Source organism: Xiphias gladius, chromosome 10, assembly GCF_016859285.1.
Source record: "Xiphias gladius isolate SHS-SW01 ecotype Sanya breed wild chromosome 10, ASM1685928v1, whole genome shotgun sequence".
Classification (NCBI taxonomy): Eukaryota; Metazoa; Chordata; class Actinopteri; order Istiophoriformes; family Xiphiidae; genus Xiphias; species Xiphias gladius.
Window position 1 is genome coordinate 16,712,963 of NC_053409.1, and position 26,483 is coordinate 16,739,445.

Here is a 26,483-nt window from a genome sequence, read left to right on the forward strand (position 1 = left end):
CTGTATGACAGAGCCCTGGTGTCACATGGACACAGTTTCTCCTTAACACTGCTGCATGCTCTGTGAGCCTCCACTGATTTTCACTTGTTTAAATTCCAGTGTTTATTTTCTATATATTCAATGCCCTACTCCGTTTAACTGTTTTTACATGTTAGTGTGTGCACATGAATAAGATTTTATGTAGCAACCATCAGCCTATACATGTATGTAATTGTATCTGAGCTCGTGTGCCTGTATGCACTTGCGATGGATTGTTTGCACATGTGAAAGTGGAAGTGCATCACGTGTAACCATGTAGGTGTGTGAATGAACAAGCAGCAACCCTGTTGCTAGGTAAAATTTGAACTGCTTCATTGTCAGTGTTCTGATTTGGTCTATAGTGCCACCAAGTGGATAATAATAGTAATGCAAATAGTGTTCCTCGTCAATAAAATGCAGCACGTAAGCCGAGTCTGTCTGCCAGGATGCTTGAGTCAAGCTCTTTTCTATAAGGAAGCCAAGTACCGACTGAGTCATGTCCAAGACCAAAGAGAGCTTAAGTCAAAACTCAGGTTTTGAAATTTACTGGAAGACTGTAATGTAACTATAATTTCGGCTCATTATATTATTTTGAATCGGTATTTGGTTGATGGGCATAATTTGACACAAAAACATTCATGCTAATCTAGACAAGTCTGAAACATGGCCCAAAGAAGAATCAGAAGCGACACGAACTAGTTGGACAAAAGATACTTATCTACAGTATACAACGAAACTGAATATACCCCTGTGCAATATTACAGAAATGTTAAATGATTAAAAAATGCATCATCTTACAACATTTGCATCATTTTTAAGTTGAAGTGTAGGGTTTTCGATCGTATGTATAATTAAAAACACACAGGTTAGATAGACTAACTTGAAAATACGCCACAAAGTATAACCTCAATACAACAAAATTGACTACACCTGTGAGTTCCAATTGAGGTTAATTGCATGAGCAAAGTTTTAAAAGGACCTCTGAACACCACCGCTTTCTCAGACACATTTGCAGCAGTAGTTAGGAGGTATAGAAAGAGCTATGCTACTAATAACAGAAGGTGCAGTAGCTGTCCTCAAAAAACTGACGCCATGCCCAATTCACTATTTACAGAAAATTGCACTGAAAAACAGATGGGTAAGTGCCTCTGACTTGGCACAAGGATTATCTTTGGTGAGTGGTGTTTCTGTGACTGATCACAGTGAGAAGGACATTGCATGAGGTCAGCCTCTATGGACGACAACCAAGAAGAAAACTGTTGCTCGCAAAACGACACAAAACTGCAACATTAAACTTTGCCAGAGAACATGAAAAGGAGCCTGATGAATGTTGGCAGCACATTCTTTGGTCAGATGAAACCAAAATAAATTTGTTTGGATCAGATGGGATCCAGCCTGTTGGGTGTGGACCTGGCCAGGACTACCACAGTGACTGCATTGTGCCAAATGTGAAACATGGAGATGGGAGTGTGCTGATATGGGGATGCAAAAGGTATAGGGGAGATGACACTTCCAGATTGCAATATGAATGCAAGTTCGTATACCCAGAAATTGAATGAAAAGATTCCTCTCAGTCTCAAGAAGCTTGGCAGGGGAGGAATTTTCCAACATGACAATGATTCTGAACAAAATGCAAAAATTAAGAGTTTTTAAAGAAGAGAAAGGTTAAGCCAATGACCTGGCCAAATTTGTCCCTGACTTGAATACAGTAGAACACTTTGGAGTATTTTAAAGTGAAAGGTAGAGCAACAAAAACCCCTGCAGTGAAGATCAGCTAAAAAGCATTATTTGTGAAGAATGGCAGAACATCTCTCCACGGATTTGTAAAAGACTGACCTCATCCATGCACAGGAAGATCAAATCTGTCATCAAAAATAAAGGCAAACATATATATCTTTTAATAAAGAAGAATGGAATCTCATTAACAAAGGGTATACTGACTTTTGTTGCACTTGGACCTTTCATTATAGATTAATTAGTCAAACATTTCTGTTTTTCAAATGAATTTCACTTCATTCCGCTTGGGCTTTGGTTTTGACATTTTTTGTCAAATAAGTGTGGTTAGCACCCCCTTGTGGATAATGGTGTAATGTTCAAGAAACTGGTCTCTGCCCAAAGTATGAGGGAGCATTTACGCCAGCAGGAAGAACGATGTGAGACTGACTCCAAGCAAAAAATACTTTTTTTTTTTTATAGTTTTTGAACAAAAATTGAAGTGTATGGCAAAGAGGATTAGTCTGAATCAGGTTTTAGCTACACAGAGAATATTTCATTGGTGGCTTTTCAAGGGATTTGTTGACAGTAAGAAAAATATAGAGTATCACCACAGTTATCCTTTAATTATAAAAAGCATGTTTTCGGTGTGAAACAATCCTGGCAATTCTGAAATATGACATCCAACCCTGTAATACTGTGGGTGTGGATGAGCTTTCTGTTAAATACAAACAAACTAAAAATGTATGAGTGACTTTATTATCCAAACCAATTATTTGAAGGTGAAAACAGGAGGTCAACACTCTAGAAATGTAGAAATAGAACTAAATAAATAGAAATGCAGAAACAAATTTGTAACAGAAATACACATTAGTTCAATTTAATAGTTGAGTAGTTTTACTCTTGACATTTAACACATCTGGAGCCACAAAAACAACAGTTTACTCTGATATATTTTTTATAGTTGCCCTATTGTTCAATTTCACATTTACATTTCACATAGCATAGTTTTCCATATTTATCAGCATAATAAATATGAATATACATCAGTGCAACTCATGTTCTTGCAGCACACCCAGACAGGTCATCAACAACATCAGGCTTACTCTCATTAATGTGGACAATTTAATTTAGTCTTCATGTTCCACATGTCTGCAAACTTGCCTTTTCAGTGTAGATACAAAACAGTAGTAAAAAGTGTGGGTAGAAGTTGGTGCCATGTATCCCATATCAAAAAGTAATGAAACTAAAAGCTTAATATATACAGTACGTTTTATGCTGCAAATTGTACTCCATGGTGCATTCATGGGTGTTTGGAACTGTGTATTGTTTATACACTTTATTGCTCCACTGATGTTTCACCATAGATGTATTACTTGTCCTCAAAGGCAAAATAACAGGAACAAACACATCTCCAAGCTGTTGCAAAATGTTTTGCACCATTGAAACAAAACATTAGAACAATGCATACAGCAGATCAGAAACTGTTGAAACGCTGAAAATATTTCATTCTTTTCATTTGTCTCAAAGAACGGGGTTCCTGGACTCAAAAGTTCCCCAATATTACGATCATCGTTGATATTTGTATCACAGTTATCTTCTCCAACCTGGGCCTGTCAAGGTGGGATCCGCATCACTCTCATCTCCCTCTGCCCCAATCTTTATTTTCCAATGCCTCTGATCCTCCCTTGGTCTCACATTGGGTCTGATTTGTGAAGTATGAAAACATATTCATTTCTTTCTCTTATCCTAATATCTTACCCTTGAGCTAGATTTTTTTTAAAAGTCCAAGGTCAAGGAAAATGTAGGACTGAAGGAGGATTTTGGGAAAGGCATTCTCAGTGCCAATAGAATCCCATAGGTGATGCAAATGTGCAATAGCACTATACATCTTTACTAACAACACAAAATAAATAAAAGCATTGCATCTCTCATATAGCCAATTTTCTGCTACCAGAGTCTAATAAAATACATATCGCTAAGTATAAATTAATAAACTGTACCACATGGAAAAATAACTAAATACAATCCTATACACAGGAACAACCACTAGAGGTCCAAACATATTAAACTTAGCCCAATTCATTCATTTTAATTTGGGTTTCTTTAATTTTAAGAAATACGTTTATAGTCTAAAGAAACACTCATTCCTCTTTTCTGTTATTTGACAAGTTGCAAAAAATATTTTCTTTTACTAAATCTTGAATTTAATTCATGCACCTGTGTGTGTGGTGCATGCAATGAAGAAAATTTCAGTTGATTTTAGATAGAATTGGAATGGAATTTACACAAGCAAATTATTTTTGAACAATACTTTTATGTTTATGTATGAGTTTTGTGCTTTTTTTAGTCCTACTGAAGAACTTTCTCAGAGCAAATATTTGTCATAGTTATGTGACAACTAACATTAATGATAGCACTTTCCCATTTAGGTGTGCCAGTAAGCCATGCTTAACAGCCTACGTGCACAGTAGCAGGCCCTAGCACTGGTACACTTAATGATTGATTGATTGAATGATCGATTGATGGATTAGTTGATCGCCAGAAAAAATAATGGGCAACTATTTTATTCAGTTACTTTTCTAGCAAAAATTATGTAAAAAATGCGTATATTTGCAGATCTAACTCTCTCTAACTAAAAGAGAAGATTTGATGCTGTTCTTTATCATGTGTTATGGTCAACTGAATAGGCTTATTTTAGGGTTTTGAACTTTTGGTCGAACAAAACAAGACATTTTTTGGACAATTTTTTGATGTTTCATAGACTGAAGAGCTAATAGAAAAAATAACTAGCAAATGAATCGAAACATCTTTAGTTTCAGCCTTAGAATGCAACCATTATTATTATAAGTTACAACAATGTGTACTGTTAAAAAAAAAGAAAAAAAGGTTAAAGGTTAAAGGTTAAAGGTTAAAAAAGGGTTCTTCCCAGCCTGCCCATCAGTGTTGGCAGTGTTATCTCCCTTGTGCCCAACTTCCGTAGATGTAACTCACCTTGTGGCGGACACAGGCCCAATTTGTGTACCCTACAATATAGTTAAAGATGTACAAATTGTGGATAACGATTAAGATTAGGTTTAGAGATACTGTACGTCGGCATAGGTTACAGAGACTGAATCTACCCTAACTTTATTCATCAATAATTAACCGCACCGCCCGGCGAGCACGCCTCAGTGGCTCAAATGGAGCACACCAAGAAGGGAACCGCGCGTCCTAAAAGTGCGTCGATTTAAACTGTCTACAGAAGGATGGAGAATATTTATCAAAATACCGACACTTTATTAGCATAAAGCTTCCGTCAACACAGAAAATCAAGACAAAATTTTGGTGATGACGTTTTTATACTAAAATCGCCCCCCCCCGCGTCGTCGTCAGCAAGGGACGAGGAAGGTGCTAGTTAGCCAGAGGAACCGCCAGTTAGAGGTAAGTTTAAAATGGCCTCACCTGTTGTTGTGGTTATTCTGTTGTTGTGGTGTCTGCGTCGGCGACACTCTGCTGTTGAATGTACAAGAATTGTTACTTGTATTTATGCCTGCGGTGTCCACTTCCTTGGCTTTGTGAAGCAGCCTAATCCCGGTTCAGTTTGAGATAGGCTAACTGAAGTCAGACTTTTCATAACAAGCCCTGCTTTTCAGAGCATCCTTTATGTCTTGGGTTTCTACTGGCATTAAATTGTTACTGGTACTCAGGTCAGCTAAAGAATGACAGGGTTGTGTCTTTGACAGCACTGTGTTGTTGTTGTTTATATCTTTAATCTTGAAGCGTGGTCCAAAAGGTTTTAATTGCAGTTTCTGGAAGGCATCATGACACTTGGCACTAGGTGGCACTGTTGGCACTAGGGTAGAGTTGTTCGCGGACAATCCGTTCGAAAGAGCGAATCTTTTGGGTGAACCAACCGAACCGAATCACTTCCTGAAAACAGCTCGGCTCTCAAGTCAGTTGCGAGCGAACGTGCAGTGATTCATTAATTCACGCGTTAATGAGTCATTAATTCGTTCGCAGGAATACAACTCACTGCGAGGCAACGTGAGTCTTATCCAGGGAGTGAGTGTATCCCTGTGGATGGATCAGTGACTGGAATCCATCTCAATGTGAGCGACTGACTGAGTGAGAAATTCAAGTCATTTTCTTCGCAGGAGGAACTGGGTTTTAAAGTAACTTTTAAAGTGTACTTTACTGATCCGGGAGGGAAATTGCTCTGCCACAGCAACACGTGTACAGTTCAACACAACACACGTCATTAGTAGTGTATAAAAACAAGTGACAATAGAACAAAACATCAGTGAGTGATTAGGGGCAGAACAAAATATATTTCGATGTCAACAAAATTATGAATAGCATTAAAAGATGTATATTACAGCAATAAATATGAATGACAACTAAATATACGTACATGTCGGCAGAAAATATGAATGGCAATGAATATATGAATGGCAGAACACAATACGAATAGCAGAGCAAAAAATGGCAAAAATGAAAAATATTCAGTGATAGTCATTGGCTCCTGAGACTCTCGGATCATTTCACTGTGATGGAATGGTGCCTACTCAGTGATTCGTTCACTGAGCGTACTACACAGTGAACACGAGTAATAGTCATATACTCAAACTGCCGCAATCAGGCCCAGCAACTTCAAGAATAATGCCGAACTGAAGATCAGTTAAAAAGACTTAAAAGTAATTAAAAAACCAGCATTCATCTCCAGTATTCAGTGAGCTTCCGGTTCCAGAAGTCGGGGATCATGAGGAATCTACAATGATCGGCCGTGGTTCAGTTCATTGAGTGGTACTACACAGTTGGAGCTCCAGTCAAGCACTGAACGATTCAGTGAACAAATCTTTTTAATGGACTGATTCTTGTGAGATAGGACACTGAAAAGAACTGCTTTGCACATCACTAATTGGCACATATTTTTAATAATATGTGATGAGTTGATTTTGAAAAGGCTTAATTGATGAAGTTCGCTTTTGGCTTCTCGTGAGGATTTGCAGCTTTTCTCAGATACATATCGTAAATTGTAACTGTGGAATTTTTGATTAAGTAATGTTGACTCTGAAGCTGTGAAACTTATATTGACCTACTAATTGCTAAGATAATCAATAGATTGATTTACAAAACAACAGTGACTGGAAGTATCCAATTTTATGTTAGTTTTATATTTTATTTTAGATCAGATTCTATGCTAGATTCCTTTGTTAGATATTTGGAACTAACGTGTCATCCACTAGCTACAAATAACTACTTAAATAATTCAAAGTATATATTAAAGCTCAGCTATACTGGCTGTTTTCAGATGTCCGTTTGTAGCTGTTTTTATTACAGTTGATTGAAAACCAGAAAATTAATCGACAACAAAAAATTGCAATTCAAACTGCATTTTTCAATTTAAAAACACTCAGCTGCTGTCCTCCAGGAAGGAGTATTCCTTTACAGCCTCATCATTTTTGGAGGATGACATTTTTACTGTGTTTGTTTGAGTTGCTGTATTGGCCTGACAGGTGAAATTTTGTAGCAAAAGTGAGTAATTGGATATTCAGTCACTATCTTTATGACTGTTATAGGTCCAGGCTGTTGTTATATCTTTCAGCTTCTATTTATGTACCCGGACCTCGCCTGCTCTTGAATGTACATGCGGTGTCTCATGTTTCACAAACAACATTTAAAGCGCAGGAATAGCCTTTAAACTGACGATGTGACCATTTTCTCATTTTCGATTTTCTGTCTGCTTTTGTCTGTTGGTTAAACCTTCCTCATGTTAGCATCAGCCGGGATGAACCATAACATAACTGTTTTTTAAAATTTAGGATAATGTAGTGGTTATCGGAAAATTCTGGGAAAACTTTGTACTTTGTAGCATTATGTTAATGTGTGGGTATCATAACATACTTTTTCATATTAACAGCTTTTACCAGATTATATTTCTTAGACTTCTTTGTGGGGGAATGCTTCAATGTGTCAACGTGGATGGATAAGATTTGAGATTTCTTTTTATGTTTTTATGCAGATTAATCAGTTCAGTTGAGTTGTGAAGCATTATATGAAGAGCTCTAAACATGCAGTAATTATAAACAGATACAAACAAGAGAGAAAAAGAGAGATGACTTTATCAGAGACAAGCACATGTTTACAGATGGTGAGAAAAACTTAATTTTGAATTGTTTCATGGATACCGCCCCCCACCCTAACACGTAAAGCACACGTCTGTCTCCCTAAGGCGTGTCACCAGTGCTTTGATCTCGCTGATGTGTTCACCCTGTTGCCATGAAGGGATGAGTGTCATTGTCATTTAACACACCCCTTGGGAAAGAAAAACAGCAGCGAATCCCAGATATTTGTATGTGGAAAGACACATGCGGGAATAATAATTTCACCATCAACACCGTCAGTTTGTGGCATCTTGGCAAAACATTTGTCCATCGCATCAACATCTGGCATCAAATTGATGCCAAACACCTACTTTGTGAGAACATCCCAACTTCCCCTGCAGTGTCAAGTATGTTTTTCCAGGCATGCTTTGTCAGCTTGATGAGTGAGTCTTGGTGAATTTCTTTTGAACTTGATAACCTCGGTGTTAACGAGGACGAGGGGCAACACGCCAAGTGGAGAGTAACCAATCAGTGGCATTCTGTAAAGATGTAGAGGAAAATGTATCCAGGTAAACTATTTATAGACGAGGTGCAGACAAGACTGTTAAATGCTGCCTGTTATCTGTGAGTCCTCTTTGATGTTTCAGTCATCCCACATCAGCAACGTTCTGCTTTTATTCTGAGGTTTCCTTTTGGTTTTTGCTTGAGCTAGAGGTTGCAGGGGTTATTACTCTGCAGAATGCTGCTTCTGAGTTTTTTAGTAATATCAAGTTAGCACCCTTGATGACCGTAGATGCCACAAATAGAAATATTGTTTTTAGTTGTGAGAGCTGTAAAGCAAAGAGGATTGTTTCCTTTCGAAGATTCTGTTGACTAATAATTAATTATTTTTTCTGATCTGTTCTCTTCTGCTTCATTTGTCTTCTTTACTTTTTTCTATAATTCGAAGTAAAAAAAGCATTGCACCATCAATAAAGAGTGATTGTTTGTGTTAGGATGGCCAATAGCGCATGTCCTGATCAGGTTTTTATGGTCCCAATCCCAGTCCGAGTCACTTAACATCAGGTATCTGCTGATTCCGATTCTGATACAATACATATATTTACCTAAATGTTGATTAAATAAGTGTCTGACACATTGGAAAAACAGCTGCAAACTACTGAATGTGGCACAACTGATTTCTTATGAGCTACTTGATCCAGGTAAATTCCTGGATCAAAATTAATAAATTGATAATCTTAAATTATTGATACGATATGAATTAAAGTTTGATAGGAGAATGTGACTTGTGAAGCTGACGTGAGACCATCTGCTAAAGAGAAGATGTATCAGTCTGTTGGATCTGTTATAACTAGAAAAACACTCAGTTGGTCTGTCATCAAGTTTCTCACGGAATTAATGTTAATCTTCAACAGCTGACATGACGATATGACGAAATGAGGAGCTGCTACCCGAATGTTTTGTACGTTACTAGTTTTTACTAATGAGAGAGAGAGAGAGAGTTCTGAGTTGGAGTTTAGTGAACCCGTGTATTTTGTCAATCTAGGTGTCAAAACTCAAGAGCCATAATAATTTTTCACATTCATACAATCTAATTTTCACTCGCATCCGCAGCAAAATGCTCACACTGCAGTTCCCAGTTGTCGTAAAGGAGAGCAGCTTTGCAGCAGCAGCAGGCTGAGGTGGAAAAATCACAGTAAGGTAAAGAAAGGATTGGATTTTGATCAGCTCTATTTTAGTTGACACTGATTCATTACAGTATGCCCGGATTGGCCCAGAGGCCAATCCTTAGTATTGGCATGGGACACCACTGGTGAGAACTTAAATTCTAGCTGGTATTTATTTATAAAAACAATAGCTCAAAAAACTGTAGAGTTGTTTTCATATTGTTACAATAGGTGCGGGAGCAATTTTCTAACATAGGAGTTTTACTCAGAACTCTGTAATCATGGAATCCCTGCATATCTCTGTCCAACTTTGATCTGAGCAGAGGTTTAACCAGCCACATTCCCTGAAAGCACCTGTGTGTTTGCAGGACCTTTTTTAAACTTTAGAAAAAGTGAGAAATGGGCTAACTTTGGGTCTGACCTATAAGTTGAAGTACAAATATTGTTGTGGTGGGTGGAATCAGCAGTAAACCACAAGTTAAAAAGGCAAAGGTCTATTTTAGTTTACTTTATTATTTACCTTATTCTGAAAAACCAAATGTATTCAGCAATACTCAGTTTATACACAACAATAAAAAATACAGCCACAAGTAGGAGGGGTTAAATTTAACATCTTCAAACTTCTGCAGTAGAGGGCGAGGTGTGAAGCCTACGTTTTACTTTGTTTACCCCTAGAGCATCAAGACTCAAAAGCTGACAGCTGTTTTGTAAATAGATCTGCAATTTAGTTCTGAGCAATTATTTTTGTTTAATTTTTTAGCTTTTAAAATAAGGCTGGGATGTGTTGTAATATTTTTCCCCTTTGTTTAAAAATTCACTGTGGGAAATTTTGTGCTTCTGCTTAAAATAATATTTGAGTGTTTTGTATATGCAAACCTTTATTTCCTATATAGTTTGTTTAGTTAACGTTCAAGTTAAAGTATGTTTTATTGATCCCTGTGGAGGACTTCTGGGACTATCTAGGCCAGCTGATCTGTATTGCTCACAAAGATACAGTATTTCATGGGACAGTCCCCGGGTAAACACCGAAGGTAGAGTATGGGCAAATGAACAGGTGCCCTTGTGTGTTGGAGAAGCAGAGGCTTTCACACTGCACTCCCAGGACATTTTGCACTTGTTTCATGCACTTCCTGGCCAACAAAATAGACAGGTCCTTCTAATTTGGATTAATAGACACTATTCTTAGTGCTGTAATTTTTCTTTTTTTGGTTTCCAGCAATTTAGAATGATCAGGGGTTGCTTCTTTGCTTACTTCCTACATGTCAGTCCTGCACTTTTTCAGCATGGCACTGTACCTTGTCTCAAGGCAAATTTGGTCTGGGTGAACTTCATACATGGCAGTTAAGTGTTTATTGTATTTGAATGAAAAAGTGTCTTAAAACAATGCTTTACATTCTGCATAACTACATGTGTAGTGATTAGAGAAACCAAAGAAACTGACACAGGATCATCAAAAAATATGAAAAACCACAATTTCTGTGTACATTCTATGTAGTTTCATCCATATCTGGAAGCAGTAAGTCAAAAAAAAATCTGGACTTGCTGTTGTGTTTTGAGGACATTTTTCCTTTCATTGGGCTTCAAGACCACAATAACCACAGTTGGTTTTGAGGTTTTAGGCTGTTCTAACCTCTGGAACTTTGTGTGAACCTACTGCCATTGGTGGCAATGAAGCAAGATGTCCACCAGAGCGCACCATTGAAATGGGATTGAATAGCACTCTTCTTAGGTCCTATATTTTCATGATGACATTACTAGTATCTCAGCATTGTATTATACTGTATGTTCACATCTTGTACTATAAAGTAATGAGAACATTTTTTTTTGTTGATATAGAGCTGATATTTTTTACTCATTGTGTAATCAAATAAGAGAGGCAGAAAAGCAATGACTTATATTGCATTAAATGATAACTGTTAATGAGCCATGCCTTAAAGATTAGGTTTTATACAAGCATGCCAAATACTAGCAGTTATTTTAATGCCCTTTTATTAATTACACCAACTTCGATTATGTGGAATATGCTGAACAATTCGGTTAAAACTTTTTCAACCACACCGATACAAATGATGTTAAAAAAATATTACAGATATGTGACATTGCCATGCAGAGGAGGGCGGAGGGGAATCGGTCTAAAAAGAGATTTAAGTTAAATTTTGAAGGAAACAATGGGGCAGGTGCAATTTAGGAGGCCAGTTAATATTAAAACCTTGCAATCTAAATATGTATTTTTATAAATGGGATACAACACAGCATAAAATGATTATACTGTATGTAAGATTAATCTTATGAGATTGTATCAAGAGAGTGAAGCAAAAACTCATGTCTTTATGCTCATCTTAGTGGCCCTGAAAAATGTTATTACCTCTACCAAGGAGGTCATGTTTCCCCTTGTCTTTTTGTTGGCTTGTTTTCTTGTCAGCAGAATTACACAAAAAGTACTGAACCAATTTGCAACAAACTTGGTGGAGGGATGGGGTGTTGGCCAGGGAAGACACCATCAAACTCATTTGTGCGGATCCGGTTAAAGGGGCGTATCCAGGAATTATTTTTTTTTTATCACTTTCCTTAACATTGCAAGATAGGGCATTTTTCAACATTTTCATCAATATTTGGCCATGGTGGAGGTATGCGCTCTACTGAGTGCCATTCCAGTTATTATTTTATTTCTGTGGTGAAAACACAAATATTACACTCAGTTGCCTGTTTATCAGGAACACTTAGCTAAAACTAATGCAGTCCTGCAATAAATCCTACCTTCATGAAGGTTATAATGTGCAGTTTTGGTTGAACACCTCTCTAAAACAGTTTCACCAAAAATTGAGTGTTATAAACCTTCATAAAGGGAGGATTTATTACAGGACTGTTGTATTAGACTGCATCGGTTTTAGCTAGGTGCGCCTAATAAAGTGGTAACTGAATGTATTTAGGCCAAAATCGTATAAACCCTATATTCAGGCATTCCATATTCTTACTACTCTAAGTGTGCCAGAGCTTCTACACAGGGACAACCCCCTGAGCTCCCAAAGAGCAGAGCTCTGTGTGACTCAGGCGACGGCTGCTCCTCTTGCTCTCTGAACTCTGGTGCTTCACCTTCAACTACGTACTAAGAGGGGAGGGAGCGAGAGGAAGGAAAGACGAAAGGAGGGAGGAGAGAACAGGGGAAAACGTGCCACATTAAAAGAGGAAGTTCATCCTCTGATAAACACATAGCTACACATCCCACTGGACCCACTGTCTGAGATGGCAGCCAGTGTTAAATGTGAGCTTGTCTGCGCTGCACCACTACAAGGGGAGAAACCGCATGGAATTCATGTTTTGTCCCTAGGTTGTACGTTTGAGAGTGTTAGAGGATTTTAATGCGCCTCTCTGTACCTCACAGTTTCCATTCAAGGGGCTCTCCAGACGCAGTGCAGCTCTTCACAGAAGACATGCATAATCATGGCAGAGGGGAGGGGATGAAACAAAGAAGAGATGTGTAAAGCGTCATATACATATGGCACCTTATATTGTACCCCTTTCAGGTATTCTTATGGGTGTTTTGGTTTTAGGTTTGATTTTTAACGTTGTTACACACAAAGGAAACAGCCACAGCTCAAGTACTTCAAAGGTACCCTGGCAATCCCACATAGAGAGACCACATATCAGTGGAGCATGTTTTGCTGTGCTGCACTGTGCTACAGACAGACAAGAGCTGTTAAGGAGAAGGGGAGACCGTGGCTTCTCATTAAAAACACTACTGTGTCCTCCACAGATTACACTAGAAGGGGAAAACTACACAGGGAAGACACCCTTGCCGTATCTACTGCTGAAAGACGCAGTGTTACATGATTGGAACTGTCAAATAAAGCATACAGTCTCAAAACAAGTGTTCACAAAAACTGAAACATTTTTAATGGAAATGATTGACAGGTTGTTTACAGAGAAATCTCAGTTTTCTTGATGTTTGGAAATGTCTACCTTTTTACGAAGGCTGCTTACTTTCAGCTTGCTGTTGCGCCGTACACCTGGTCAAGGCTTTTGAATGGATCCTTATGGTTAAAAGGCCAGAAAAGACCACAGTCTTGCACTGCATATACACATAGGTAGCACCCCAAGGCTGCATGATTTTTAAAAAGAAAAAAAAAAAAAAAAGTGAAGTAAGGGAGTTGTGTTTTGGAATACTTAGTGAATCCAGGGACCCCTTCATGGGGTTATGATGTACGCCTAAATGTGACCAAAATATGTCCTATGCATGCATTTTGCTGCTCACACTTGAGTCTGTCGGACTTGGATGCTTTGCTGAAGGTCATAACAAGCATGACCTCTGACCTTAAAATCTGCAGACTCTGTGGTCCTTTTGGTACACCTTACTTCTTTTTAAGGCCCATAGCTCATTAATCCTTTACACCAGTTCACAATTCATACAGAATGTCTTGAAGCTGCAGTTTCATCTTTGCAACTTTTGTCACATAAATATAACCAAGGGAGTAATGTATTGATTAAGCAAATTCAAGTGGCGAAAAGGAGATGTAAAAGATCTTAAATGTGCATACTGTAAGCTCTGTCAGTCCTATTTTATCCTGCAGACTCTACACAAAACTGTTTTTTGGATGAATATCTAACTTAGGATAGCCAGGGTGTATATTGTGCCTCCAGCAAGGGGTTCTTTGGAGAGTGCAGAGATATTTATTAGTGAAGCCAGGGGTGGTGCACTTTAATTTCCTGGTTTTAATGGAGAGAACCTCTGAGTCCACACGAGTCAAAGTCAAACTTTATTTAATGCTTTTCTTTTGAAGCTTTTGAGGGCAGTGCAAACTGAAAAGGGGACTGAAATCCCTACTTTTCACATGTATTATTTCTTATTTGGAGTTGTTTGTTGCTGCGGTCACAATTTAAAGGTGTAATTGGTAATTTCAAATTTTTTGTTTTTTTTGTTTTGGTTTTTTTGTTTTGGTTTACCATCTTTCACTGTCAGCCAAGATTAGAGATGAGCCTAAAATCACTTGGCAAGTATGCTTGTTTCCTACATTAATTCTTTGTCCAAAGGGACAGATAACAGACAGTGTCTTAATCCCTTTCGTCATAGTGTGTGGTCACTGTATATGAGCAGGTTACTAATCGCTGTTTTCCCCTCTACTTGGATGAGTGAGCGAGAAATGGTTGTCTGCTGCAACTCAGGGCTGAGTTGCGTGCATAAATAAAATACTGTACCATACCGTGACATTATCTAGGGCAGCTCTACTCTACAGCCAATGTCCTCTTACAGTAACCGTGGTGCATGCAACTCGCTGCCACACAGTGACTTGATTCGGAGGACTGCATGTGACAGTGGGGTTGGCACACACACGGACATAAACTCATTGTCGCAATTAACGCGGATCACACTTGTACATACATACACACCTGAGACCCACACAGTCACAGCATAACTGGTAGGTCACAGACCTTTTGTATAGAAACCATCAGGAGTTAATTGCTTGTTTTAGTATTTTTTTTTTTTTTTCTTTTCAAGCTTGGTTTAAGTGCAGTTTTTGGTCATCGGTTAGCAATGCAATTTAGTACACCGTCAAAGAGTCACAGAAGTGGAACAAGTGTAAACATGGTAATTGACCACCATACCACAGCTGCATTACCCAGAGCCGCCTCTGGATGGCAGTGTCAGGCTGTGCTACCCCCGTTAGTCTCAGCTCTCTCATTAGTGAGGTCTAGCAGGCCCCCTCCGACATGTCTCATAAATGTCAACACCAATACAGCAGGGGACAGTGGGCCTGGATGTAACAAACACAGACGCCATGAAAGTCCACTCTGTCTGTCAAATCAATCACCCGGGCAAGCTGCATGTTCACACCTCGCATGGAAACTACCTGCAAGTTGGCATTTGGCTAGTTTAAAGACACAAAGAATAAATCCCTGTGGGGTTGTTTGGAATTATTTTGATCTTGAATGTAAGATGAACATACAGTGTACAGACTTTGGTACTGGTCTTTGTAAATTCCTATATCTGCATGTATGCGTATACCTATAGTATGTCTCTCGAAGTTATTCTCACCTTGCTGTGGTCAGTAAGTCCCCTTCACTATGCCCCCCCCCCCAACGTGCCCTCTCCTCTCTCCTACTCCTCCGTTTCTCCTTTCCATTTTCTTCCCTCTTCTCTTTCCCATTATCAAGCCATGTGCTGCTTGCACTCTTTTCCATTCTCTTCCAATCGGGCCACAGGAGCAGGTGTATTGGAGATAACTTGCGCTGTGCTTTGTTTTCGCCCTGACACTGTCATTAATCATTGCCCAAGCCACACTTCAACATATAATAATAAGGACTGGCTGCTGTGTGGGGGCTGCCGCCCAATTGCCTTTCATTGCACGGATGCCAAATTGGAGGTGAACGGCCATAGCCAGACACTACTCCCCTGTCCCCAGACTGTCTCATCATTTAGATATTTATCCATCTCAGCCTTGTCTGTGGAGCTTCTCCCTGCCCTCCCAAGAGGCCCAAGATTGTTAGGGGGAGGATCAGATTTGTTGCTTAGGCTTTTTGGCTTTGATTCTGTGCCTATAAGTTAGGGATTAGAAGCAAATTTCCCACAGGGCAGTGCTGGATTTGCTGGTGTTTAACTGTTTAACCTGTCTTAGTCTTGTGTGGCAAAGGGGTGTGGGCGGTGGTGGGAGGGAGAGGAAGCAGGGTTTGGAGAGAGACTGGTCAAGAGGCCCAGAGAGACCCATGTGGTTTAAGCCAGAGCCAGGCCAGCATTGATAAGAGAGGATGCCTTATCCATCACATCTCCAGTGGAGTTGTTAGAGTACTACAGTATATGTGTGTGTGTGTGTGTGTGTGTGTGTGATTGTGTGTGTGTGTGTGTGTGTGTGTGTGTGTGTGTGTGTGTGTGTGTGTGATTGTGTGTGTGTGTGTGAGAGTGGCTTCCCCTGAGCAGGACAGAATAATAAATCTGAATCATATTGGTCCTCCTTCAGTTACAACTGTTGTCTTGCCTATAATACACAACCTGAAAATATGTAGTTGCAGTATAATTTGCCAATAGGCCAGTGAGTCGTCAGTTATGTGAGGGCTGAAGACATATTTACAGGAAAGTAATCTTTGGATCAAGTTTGACCTTGATATATATATATATATATCAAGCCTTATATTATATTTATTATTTTGTGTTACAGATTGAGTCGTTTTGCTGTATGTTAATGTAGTGTGCAAATGCTTGTAACGTTTACCGGTAGTGATAGAAGATAAAGATAAAACAAGACAGTGGTTGAAAATACTCAATATGTTTTTTTGCCTCCAAGGTAGATGAATTTGAAAAAGCAAGAATTTCAGTAACTGATAGAAAAATAAAATAAGTTTTGTAATTGATAATGAATATACTGTAGATATACAATGCTGCAGATACGATATGAGGGTTCATAACCAGTTAAAAGGTCCATGTTCTCAAGCTGCTTATTGACTGAGGCAGGCTGGTGCTTGGTTTGGGTCTGGGGTCAGGGTTTTGGCTGTAGCCACCCTTTGTGGGCTGTACTCCGGAATGGACAGGGGTGCAGACCAGCAGGAGGATCCCTGTCCTGTCAAACATAATCCAGGCGGATTATGGTGATCTGAGGGGAACTTTGGAGCCTTGAGCATGAAGGTGTGCTCTTTGGGCCCTGCCATCTTTACTTCTACAAACAAGGGCTAAATCCTAAGGAGTGAGTGGTCTGGGCTTTGATCTCAACCATCACCATTGCTGCTCACCTACTTTGCTCAGTGCATAGGTGTATTAGTAAGTGATGTTAGACAAGTGAATGTCAAGAAAGACTGGAAGACTGGCTGGACATTGTTGCTGCGCCCATTAGCTCTGATCTTAATGGGTTAGTGTTTTTAAGATCAAGCTCAGACCTGCAGAAAGGTGAACTCACATTATTGCTACAAACACTCATTCCATAAAAAAAGGTATTAATATTTCTTTTACACCATCATTTCAGCAGTTTGACACACATCAACTCACTGTTCTATTCTCGCAAATGGTCTCATTTTGCACTTTGAATCTCTGTCTAAACATATCTTGTGAACTTGTATATTATTCTGACATGTAGACGGTAAAGAGCTCCATGTCTCCTTTGGTGCTGTAGAAATATACTGCAAAACCGTATTGATCTTTAATTAAAGAAGCTCTTAACCTTGGCTGGGCAGAGGACCCCCAGGCCAGTGAGTTAATTAATGTACTAATAGTCATAATATTTGTGCTGTGCGCGGGAGGTACATAAAAGATTATCTATTGTATGAGCAGTTTATCAGCCCAATGATGCTAGAGCCCCGTGCTGTGCGTATATCAATATTATGGGCAAAAATCTGCAATACAGACAAGAAGAAGAGGGAGAGTTGGTCTTTTAATATCTCCCTCGGTTCATCAGCAGTTTAGCAAGGCCCTGTTTTACCTCCTGGGATTCTCCTCTGATCGTAACCAGGCGGCATCGATGGACCTTTACAGGCACTAATGCTTCGGTACCTTGACAACACACAGAAGCTATAAGCCCACTAAAAGATCCACTTCTTCTCCAGATGAGTAAGGGGTCCCTCTCCACCGTTTACCCTGCACTGCCAAGGAGGGTGTCTCATCCCTGGATCAAAACCTCATACTACTGACCTTTCAGTTGCTCCCACCAACCACCACACCCCCTCATAAACAGGTCCCACTGAGGGAGGGAGGGAGGGAGAGAGGGAGGTAGAGCGAGAGATCGAGAGAGGGGGAGAATGCATGTATGGGGGCCCAGACACACTGTGATATCACCCTTTATAGCTGTATTGATTTCCTCTCAGGATGCAACTATTAACATTGAGCTGCTATGGTGGCTGCTGCTGTGTTGTTCTCTGCAGGTAAGAATACTGGCTCACACCCTCGGCCTTGTGGATTGTGTATATAGGGGGGAGAAAGTGGGTGGGGGAAGCACAGGGGAGGCACATGCTTTTATAATTAAGGTCAGCTGGGATGCATTACAGCATTTGGAGGTGTTAAAACGGGCCCTCCTCAGAGAGTATGTTGGCATTGCCCACGCTCGTAAATTAGCCACGCTCCCTGCTGATGTTAGGAACAGGAGATGGGGGGAGGAAGAAGGGAGAAGGGGGGGCTAAGTAGATGATTGGATGTAGACATGAGGTTGGATATGACTGTATTGGATTTTTATTCAATTTCTTTTCTTCCAAATCATTTATATGTGGGTGTTTAAAAGGAACCAAAACGAACATGCTACAGTTAAAACAAGTGAAGTCCAGTGAGGTCCTGTTTGCTGCAAGCAGCTTGTTAATTTCAATTAATTATGCAAATGGATGCCTTGTGGTTTACTCAGAAAAGACTGAGCCAATACTACAAAATATGCTTTATCCTAAGTTTGAAGCTAAAGTATCTCTCGTGTTCAAACTACATAACAAATGATGAAACATTTGGTATGTTTGTGAGGGGATGAAATTAGACAGTAGTGGTGCTGTCAACTGGACAGGTGTAATCAGACAAAAAAGATAAATATTTCTCGAAAGCAATGTATGGTAAATGCATTTATTAGCATGTTATCACTTTCCATAACATTAAGGTATACAGTATGTTAGGTCCTTCCTTCAGTGGTTTGGTCATATTAGCACCATCATTTCACTGCACATTAAACCCCACAAAACCTTCCAGAAAAGTTAATTCATGGGCAGAAAAAGTTAAGTAGTGGGCAGGTAAGTCAACGGATGCTCTCACAGAATGAGCAGAGGTGTGAGTGCGAGGTCTCTCTGGATCAACAGTGGCTCCAATGAGGCGGGCAAAACAAAGCAGGGCCCTTCAGATTCACAATGGGGACACTGTCAGCAAGGACAAGGGAGGGGAGAGGGAACAAACAGAACACAAGAGTTTCACAAACAACCCGTCATAAGGCATTCAACAGGACAGGTCTGACTGGGACACCCAGCTCGCACCCTGCGCCAGGGGTAAGGCAGGGGTCATCTCTGGGATGCATACTAGGAGAAGTAAGACATGCTGAAGGAGTGGGGGAGAGAGAGTAATGAGGAGGAAATATCAGGGCTCCGTTACACGGCATCTTCATATTGCCGACTTCTGACATGCAAGGTCCATTGTCTGAAGTTGGGTTTAAAAAAGATGTTATATCCTAGTTAGAAACAAAAGTGTTTACCTGAAAGACACAGTTTTCCGCTTTCTAAGAACGCATGTTTCATAGAGATGTTAAAGGTGAAACTAGTGGCTTTATTAATGTTTAGTAAATAAATTATTGTGGCTTTATAAATGAGAAAAAAAAGCTATTAAGAAAAACTTTAGGGTTGCAAGGTTGTGAAAAATCCATTTTTTTGGCGTATATCCTTCATGAGCACAATTTGCTTCCTCTTATTCACCTCTTTAATTTATGAGGAAAAAAACTCAAAGGCTGCAGCTACCAGTAATTTTCATTGTTGATCAATCTTGATTAATCGATTTAATAGTTTGGTCTATAAAATGTCAGACAGTAGTAAAAAATACTCATTACAAGTCTCCAGAGCTCAAGTTAACATGTTCAGATGTGTTGTTTTGTCTACCCAACAGTTTAAAGCCCAAACAGGAGAGGAAGTTTACTATCATAGAACATTAAGACACCAGCAAATATTCACATTTTAGAAAATGAAACCAAAGAATTTATGGCACTTTTTGCTTAAATGATTAACTGATTACCAAAATTGTTGCCAATTTGAGACCCCTAAATTGCACAGTTCCTGCAGTACATTGGGACCAAAATGCATTTAGTGGCTGATTACTGATCTATAAAGCAAGAATAGATCATACATTGATGATTGATGAAACATTGCTCTTTAAAGAAAATAGTTACTATTTGAAATTACCATTAGTACAAAACAGAATTTGAAATACTGTGTCAGTTCTGTTCTTTTTAAAAGCTTGTTACGGCCTTATGATAAGGTAGCCTGTTGCATTGCTTATAAAATGTTTGACTCAATAGTTAAGGAAAAAACAGTATACGACTGAAAAAATCTCCATTTTAATGACAGTCATTATTGTCATCTTGATTTTGTGGCATTGATTTCAGTTTTTAGTTTATATTTCTAGCCTACTTTGACAGCTTGTAGATACCCAGGCATCGCTCTGACCATCCTGGGACTACACTAAGTGCCAAAAACCTGAACTGACCTAGTCTCTGACTATCGCTTCTTTTTTAATCAACTGGCGTCTCTTTGTGAATGACAAAAAAAAAAAACACGGTACACAATAAATTCACATTTGAATTCACAACAGATATCAAAATCATCATTTACACATTTTTAAAGGAATTATATTTTTATTTTTCTTCTATTTTAGTTTTTTTGAATTGATCAACATTTTCTTGTGTATGGGAAGTATTTAAAGGTTGAATCCACACTGAATCATATAGGACACATTGCCAATTTCATGTCCTTTGACGGTTACCATAATTACCATCTTCCCGTGAGTACATACCATTCACCTTGTAATTCAGATTAGGACAAGGACTATTATTGTGATAGCTGTGACTTTGCGAAATGGGATGTGACTAAAACTTTTGAACCAACATAGAGCAATGCAGCAGCAGCATGATTTCGCAGTGTTTTCTTTTAATTGTCTAATTCATGTTTTGGAAAGTGGTGTTGTTCTTCCTTAATTGATTCTAAAAGAGACTTTGCTGAGAAATCATCACGTGTTGCTAGATATTTCTCTTGAGAGTAATGATTATAAGAAGGATTAGAGAGAGAGAGTACAATGAGGAACTAAGCATAGAGTTCCAGATTATTTTCACAGATCATTGCATTGCTTGTTGCATCTTTACCTTGCCAGGTTCACTGAGCTTGCACTGCATTACCAGGTTGGCGTATAAGACTGCCATGCAAACCTTTGAAAAATGGAAGGAAATCTGTTGTACAATGCTGAACTGTCACACACAAAAATATAGATATGGGCCTTAACCTGCCACCGCTGTTCACAGGTTTTTAAAAAAAATTTTAACACCAGTATTTATTTGACCATTATGTTAAATTGTCCCCTGAAAGCATCACTTGGCAGCACCATCCTCTGAATCTCTTTTTGAGCACTTAAGTACACCACTGGGGGCTAGTGGGTTCCATTGACCCAAAATGGTCGCCTGAAACTGAATAAATAAGACTGAGTCCCCTTTTTTGGGGTGCAGGGTTAAAGAAACAGCTTTCAAATTTTGTGGGTTTTCATGCACGTTGTTAGTGGTGCTATAAAGTTGTGACGTGTACCTCAAGGACATGGTTATGTTCAATGTAGTATTCACCACTCTCTTTGCATTCTAGAAATACTGATTACATCTCAAAGGTCCGGTTTTGACCTCTCAAGTTTTTGCATTTTAAGTAGATTCTGTAATGTATTTCGTGTTTATTAGTCGACCGTCTTTGATATGAACTTTCTGGTATGCTGACAAGTTCAATGAACACTACAGAGCATAGGGGATCAGTATATATTACATGAAATACTTTTATATCCCTATGCATTTGTATGATGTATACGTTTTGAGATTCTGAGTTCAGACGTTCTCTGCTTTGTGGTGCTGTTGTGATCTTGAGGACTGTTGACCACAGGCAGGCAGCCATAAAATGAGGGGGCCTGACTCTGTTGGGACCACCTCTATTCATGGCCCCGGAGCCACTGGATGCTAAGTGGCAGCCGGAAAATCACAGCTGTGGGTTCAAGCACGGCATATTAGGAGAGAGAGTACGGCCCCAAACAAGGGTACAGTACAGCACGAATAGAATACCTATGGCAAGTGGACGTTCTCACTGATTCTGTGTATGTCGCTTTGCTCCTGTTGAGGCACCTGCACTATTTTCACAGGTTTAAAAAAAAAAAAAGGAGGGTTTAGGAATACCTTCTTTGTTGATAACAGTCATGATTTCATGAAATTCTGATGTTTTCCAGTATGCTTTTGTGTGACAGGTTATGCCAGTTGTTACAAATACTTACTTTAAATCTGTTTAGTTTAGAGCAAAACCATGCCAAATAAGTTTCTCAAGTCTTACTTTTTTGCTTACACAAAGAGACACTTGGTCCTTCATTATACTGTTTGGACAGAGCCTCACCATGCGTTTTTGCTGAATTTCAGGGACAGGACATTTTTCTACAGCAATTTGCACTGCTACAATTACAGCGTTCTGGTACAGATATAGTGTCAACCCCTCCTCCTTGACCTCTGCCCTTTGCGAAGCAGTTGAAAGTGTGTTTCCTGATTAACGACTTGCTGAGGCACCTTGTCCTCCCAAACTGAGGTGACAGTCTCCTAGGCTCTTTATGGAAATTAACTGCAAAACATAGCCAATTAGATCTGTGTTATTTAGAACGACTCAGCTTTTCGCCCTGAATAAAAGCAGGCCCAGATAAGACCTGTACACTCAGACACTGCAGCAAAATTTATGTGAAGTTGGTGGCCTGCCAGTAAGCCAGTCCATCTAAAATGGGGACATTAAAAGGGTGAAGGCAAGTTTTTGTATTGCCTGTAAATTATTACAGAACAGAACACAGGGATTACAGAGCGGGGTTTGTGAATAACTTTAGAGACAATTATAAATTGAACACATTACAAGTTGGAAATGTTGATGTAAGATGTTTTATTTGGGCAAAGTAGCAAAAGATTCTTATCAAACACTATCCGTGATTTGAATGTTTTTGGCTCTTGTTTACAGCATAGTTCATGGAAAAAATTTTCCCAGGTTCTGCACCTTGTATTCGTATGTGTAACTGGGAATTAAGCATCTGTATAACGTCTTTTCACGCCACCAGCTAAAGATAGGGCTCTTAGCCTGATACGCTGTCTTAATTTTCTCTTTCTCAGGTCACTGCAGAGAGCGACGGCATTAGAGTGAGGAGGAGGGTCCTTACTCTATGTGCAAGAATACACTGTGGAAGTTGCAAAGGGCAGAGTCTCTAGGAAATCTACTCTTTCTTTGAAAAAATGTCACGGGAGAGATAGGAGATTGGCACCACAAAGAGCCCAAAATAGCACGGGCTGCTACGCGTTGTCAGACAAGATTTGGGCTGAGACATTGACTTTTGTTCTGCAAAGTACGGGCCCCTGAAAGGGAGACGGGAGGTGTAAAAATTGTGATTTCTCCTCTTCCCCTGGTTATGTGCAATATATTACCCTCCTGATAATGCATGCTACTCGGACTGAGGTTTGTAACGTCACAATTATTCCTTGTCTACAACAAAAGAGGTTTTCTTTGGATTGGGATAGAGGTGTGAACTGGGTAAATATGGACAGTAGTGTTTTTAGATGAGAGGAATCAGCGGTTACAGCGGTAGCTCTTTATCAAAGGTATAAGGCCTGTCATAACAGTTCTGCTTTCCCATAACTCCAGTGCGCCCACATTCAACATTACTTCCCTTTGCCTTCCCCATGATAACAAAGGCCTCATATATTTTATGCAGGTTTGCCCCTTGGCCACATAATAGGATTATGAATAATTTCTTCAAATTTACAAAAACAAATCACATGGCACAGCTTAGAGTTTGCTAATAATTTCTCCATAGCTGATAGATCAAAGCAAAGTGCAGGGACTGCAGAGCCAGGCAGTAGGTTGACCCTGGTCAGGCATTTTTAATGAAAGGGTTAATCTCCTCAGAGGTGACTATTCAGGAGCAAGCAGTGTGACCAAATGAAGAATTCAGGTCTGGGATAAGAGGGAGAATAGTGGTTTTGAGGGTGCTGTTTGGTGACAGCAAGGAAGCTCTGAGGTAAAACTGTGTGATGGTGTATTTGAGCCCATCTGACCAGACTTCCTCCCCAGTCCAATTCCTAAAAGAAAGAGAAAGGTGGGAAAAAAGTCAGGCTGTTTGAAGAACCTATGGCTTACAGGCCCACGGCTGTTTCATGGATGAACACAAACAAACCTGCTCTATTGGCTCTGAAACCCCAAGAAAGAAATCCCTATAAAACGCACACAAACACACAGGCATGAGGGTGGGTGTGGGCATACTCATACACAGAGACCAATGGGGACACATGCGCGCACACTCACACACACACTTTCCCATTAGGACAATTGCTGTTTCTCTCAAAAAGTACCTGAATGTACTTAGAGTCCTGGCTGTTGGGGATAAACTTTGTTGTGAAGCACCTCTTGTGCTGCTGTAAGCACACATGCCCTATTGTGAGTAATTAGACTTGAATACCTTCCAAAAGGAGAGAGGGAGAGTGAGAGTAAAAAAAATATGCTTTTGTAAATGTATAAGCCTTGGCTGGTTAAGGAGGTTTAGAAATCTCATCATGACAGTGGCAAAATGGGCCTCTTAGTAATTAGGAACAAATGAAATTGCTTATCACTTACCGAGTTACTGTGCCAGCCATTTGGCTGCGTTCAGAGGGATTAATCAGGAGGCTATTGACATTACATTGTTCCACAATTATCATTCATACGTTTTATGGTAATTGGGCATTTTTTCACAGAGGAATTAAGGTGCCTATGTAATTCTAGACAAAATGAACATATGCAAATACAAACATTAATCAAATCCCTGGAATAACGCAACAACATTTCAGCTGCTGCTAATCATGCAACAAGGTACTGAAATTAAACATTAAAAATGAGGATATCAGTCTTCTCATTGAGAGAAACTGAAATGCCATGTTAATAATTCATTTATATGAATGATGATTATTCATATGGAGTTGAAGATATATTTGCGCCTAAATTAATCTGTGATTAAAAGAATAGTGAGGTTGATACAGCATCATCTAAATGTTTGTAAGTTGGAAATATGTGACAGATTTATCATCGCTATAAAAGTAACAGTTCATTTAAGATTTCTTCATAAGCTTGGTTGCCTTGTTGCATTAAACCTTCTTATTGGGATAAGAACTAGCCACAAAGTGACATCGACCTAATAAAACCAGTGAAAACCAGTGTTCTGAATGCAATCAAAACTAAAACGTAACTCCTCCCCTGTGCTCTTTTTCCAATACCTTCACCACAGTTCGTACATGTGAAAATTACATGTCATTGTCCTAATGGCCTGGGGGGGTTGATAAAGGAAGACTTTGCCTAATGCTTCTATAAATGTGTTAGGCAAAGTCCAGCAGGACGTAATTGCATCTAATATATTTACAAAGGATTGATTTCCCTCCCACGACCCACCCACCAGGCAGCAACAAGCTGTGGTCAGTTCAACCAGGTCACTCCAGATGAGTTCTGTGTCCACTCTGTCCTCTTTACACCAAGTAACAAGGCTGAGCAACGGAGACCATGGAAAGTATTGGAGTGCCGCTTAATGAGGTAATTAGTCAAAGGGCATGACGATCTTGGGAGGCTAATACCTGTGACCTCTTGATCCTGGATTCCCGACACACCTCTCTGGCGACTGTACAGGAAAGACAGCTGCAAAATCCACATAATATCACATTGGCCAGACAATTCAGCCAGTTTTTACCAAGAATGTGTGATATTACACTTCAAGAAAGGAGACTTGGGACTCAAGCTGAGCAACCCCCTGTTTCTCTTCTTTTTTTGGCTTAATTACTCCCACAGTGCAGTAATGGGCTTGCCCCCTTTTCTTCCCTGAAGAAAAATAAACCTTTGCAAACTTAAACTTCTTCACGTTTACTTAGAGAAAGAAGTTCTAGAGAATTGACAAAGGCAGTGAAAAAGCACAAGAAAGGAAAAAGGATGAAGAACACAAACCAGGTTGATATTTTTTCCCTCTCCCATCCTTTTCTTTTCTTTTTATCAGGTTACGTGACTGGAGGCTTCATTAATCACCACCTCGACAGCCTCTGCCAGGGGGAACTAACTGCATTTGGCCCAATTAGGCGCTGTAGAGACAATAGGAACAGCACAAGTTGTGCCTCTATGCCAGGAGCCAAGCTCTGCCTCTCTGTCATTACCTACAGAAAGGGAAAAATTAACCCCTACTAGTTTCCCTGCTTTCCTCCATTGATCCGAGGCTTTTGTGGAGTCTCTGGAGTATGGCAGACAATTACAGATATTATTACATCTACATTGATTTTTTTTTTTTTTTTTTTTTTTTTTTTTT